This window comes from Otolemur garnettii, unplaced genomic scaffold, assembly GCF_000181295.1.
Source record: "Otolemur garnettii isolate 467f Iridium unplaced genomic scaffold, OtoGar3 scaffold00047, whole genome shotgun sequence".
NCBI classification, from domain to species: Eukaryota; Metazoa; Chordata; class Mammalia; order Primates; family Galagidae; genus Otolemur; species Otolemur garnettii.
Genome location: NW_003852442.1, coordinates 13,812,108 through 13,815,263, shown reverse-complemented (window position 1 = coordinate 13,815,263; position 3,156 = coordinate 13,812,108). Strand labels below are relative to the sequence as shown.

The following is a 3,156-nucleotide window of genomic DNA, read 5'->3' as shown; positions in this document are numbered from 1 at the left end:
CTGCCTCCATCCCTCTGTCTCCTTCTCCACATTTGCCAGGGGAGGGTGCTGCCTACCACTTGATAAATGCTCGAATAGTGGATGTTTGGGTATCCCATCTGTGTGCCAACTCAGTCTTGCTAACATCGTGTCCAGCTATCTAATACCATTTACATTTTCTATAGTGCCCCCACCTAAAATTAGCTCGCATAGATGGGGGTAGGGGTTCAAAGTCATATTCCTCTGAGAGTTGATAGCTTGATCTTTTTCTGTCTTTCTAGGCCCAAGGACCTCCTCAGCCACATAGGAAGAGATGAGGGCCTAAAAAGCCATTTGATTCACAGTTCACTTGGGGTTGTGGGGCCTTTGTGAAACTTTTCTGGGGATCCAGTTGCTTACGGAAAAAAATCCCTTGAGCCTTGGCACATGCTCAAGCCATAAAATGACCACGTGATTTTGTCATCTATTCCCTTGAAGCACAGGAACCTCCCCCGCTCCAGAAGCTGCTGTGCCTCACATTTCCCTTTTCTTGTCACGTCCCTTGGGTGCTGGTGGATCAGCAGCACCTGAGCCATGCCTTTCTCTTCATGACCCTGGTATCACTGCCTAAGGCAGCCCTGGGCTGCAGCCAGTGAACGCTTGATGGATTTTGGCCTGTCTTCCAGCAGCGCTGGTGAGGGTGTCTTTCCCTCTAAGGGAGAGAACCTTGCTCCAGCCAGTAGGGATACCCAGGCAGCACAAGAGGTCTTTCCTAAACCTGGTTCAGCTGGAAGGGCCTCCCTGGAGTGAAGGCAGCAAAGTAGCATATGAAGAATAGGAGTTAGGACAGGAAGGCCAGAGCCCTGGGAAACTTGGCCTATAAGCTGAGGAGGCTCCCTGGGCCCTGCCCAGGCACCGACCAAGGATATGAAGATGGGTCTGGGGAGGTTGGGGGGTGGGGAGGAGTGTGTGAGGGACCCACTGGTGCTGATGGCCATCCCTGACTGTCCCTTAGTCTTCTATTGCTGCTTATCTGTGACTGTCCAAACGTGGAAAGAGAAAACTGGGTAGAGTTAAAGGCGGTCTGTCTTTGTAAGCTGATGGGATCTTACTCAGCAACTTTAGTAAAGGATTTTAGGCTTTTGCAGAACAGGGTTTTGGTTCATCCTCTGCATTGAGATAAAGACCAAAGAGCTCAATCAGGGTCCATAAACCAATTCCCTCACCTAGTGGTTATCTGGATTCTTTGCATGCACTACCTCAAGTAAGTTTTTAGGAAACCAAGCCTAGGCTGGGTGCAGTGGCTCACACCAGTAGTCCTAACACTGTGGACTCTGGGAGGCTGAGCAGGTGAATTGCTTGCACTTCGGAGCTCAAGACCAGCCTGAGCATGAGTGAGATCCTTTGTGGATGCCTGTAGTCCCAGCTACTCAGGAGGCTGAGGCAAGATCTCCTGAGCCCAAGAGTTTGAGGTTGCTGTGAGCTATGATGCCATGACACTCTACCAACGGTGACAAAGTGAGACTCTGTCTCAAAAAAGAAAAGTTTCAACAAAGGCAGAGTCAGCCACCAACGTTAAGCATTCATAGCCCAGGTTCATCACTTGTTAGAATCAGACTGTGAGCCTTGGGGCTGATTAGAGGCAGCTGCTGCCAGCTTCCATGCCCAACTGGCCAAGGGAGTTTGTGCGGAGGGGGCACAGAAGGCCTAGCAGTGTGTTATGATGTCACTGGTGCCTGTGAGTAGGCAGGTCCTCACCACTATTGCTGTAGGTTGCCCAAGAAGCCAGAGGCTGAAATGGGGATACTGCTGGGGACAACCCTATGGGATAACTTCAGGCAGTAACCTCTGAGAGGAGCCATTTCTTGGCCTTCTCAGGAGCATCTGCTGGCCTTGGTCTAGCCTACATTGCCGGCCATATGATTTCAGTGACTTATCCCCTTGCCCAGGGGCCCCAGAGAAATAGTGAAATATTATGGAACTATGTAGAGATTAAAAATTTGTCCAGCACTAAGCATTTTTCCCTTTTTAGGCCCAGCATCTGGTCTCCTGGCTTTCTCTCTTTTCCTTCCCTTCCTGGTTTTCCTCTGGCCACTTCTATTAGGCTTAGATGATCTGCCAGTGGCCGAAAGTGAGTCATGTAGGGGGGGCTTATGTCACTTAGGCAGTGAACAGCCCAGCAGCATAGGTGCGTGTGTATACAGGCCTGAATTCAAAACAGGCTGACGGTCCCTTCCCTCTGAAGGTGTGTGTCTCTGACACTGTGCTGGATCCAGCCCGTACCATCGAGATGCTTTGAATCCTGGAGGAGGATCCCCAAGTAGGGGGAGTCGGGGGAGATGTCCAAGTAAGGAGTAACCAGGGATTCCTGGGTAGGGATCTCTAGATGCTTCCTGCTTCCTAATCTAACTAGATATGCCTGGGAAACTGGTATCTTGTTTTCTTAGTATTTGGGGGAAAGGTTCCCCCTGGACAGTTTTCACTGGTATCAAAGGGCTTGCATCATTCGATATACAATCTCTTTCCACCTCTCTTTCTCCATGAGGGGGAAAATCACTTAATAGGTATGAAGGCAACCTGTAATGTGGGGAGGGACATAGTATTTTGAGGCCACAGCCAGCATGGGTGGGGAACCTAGTCTTCTAATTTCAAGATTGTTCTTTTTTAAGCACCAAAGGTAAGAAAAGCGTCTTTTTCTGCTGCACCCCTTTTTCTGTAAAATTCAAATTTAGTCAAAAGGCTGCACTTGAGGACCTACAAGGCCACATATGGCCTTAAGGCTGAAGGTTCCACCCTTTCAGTAAGGTACACCCTTTCTATCCAGTCTTCCATCTGAACACAGAGGTGGTGAGAAAATTTCTGAAAAGTCTGACCTAGCTCGTGTCCCCCCTCCATCAACTCCCTGCACAACAAGCCATCAATGCAGTAGGATTGTGCCTGAGTTACAAGGCAATAAGTAACTTACTGCACAACAAGCCATCAATGCAGTAGGATTGTGCCTGAGCTGCAAGTCAGTAAGTAACTTCCTGCACAACAAGTCATCAATGCAGTAGGATTGTGCCTGAGTTACAAGGCAATAAGTAACTCCCTGCACAACAGGCCATCAATGTAGTAGGATTGTGCCTGAGCTGCAAGGCAATAAGTAACTCAAAAGTTAGACCCTTGGGCGGTGCCTGTGGCTTAAAGGAGTAGGGCGCC

General features: G+C 49.3%; 1 protein-coding gene across 1 annotated transcript in view; it reads left to right on the top strand.

Moving 5' to 3' along the window:
- The first annotated feature begins 2,201 nt into the window (after nucleotides 1-2,201).
- Nucleotides 2,202-3,156, top strand: part of HAS3 (hyaluronan synthase 3) — a 3,751-nt gene continuing 2,796 nt past the window's right edge. Inside the window, exon 1 of the mRNA XM_012806143.1 lies at nucleotides 2,202-2,305. The gene's annotated coding sequence lies outside the window, so the exon portion shown is untranslated. The remainder of the gene's footprint in view (nucleotides 2,306-3,156) is intronic.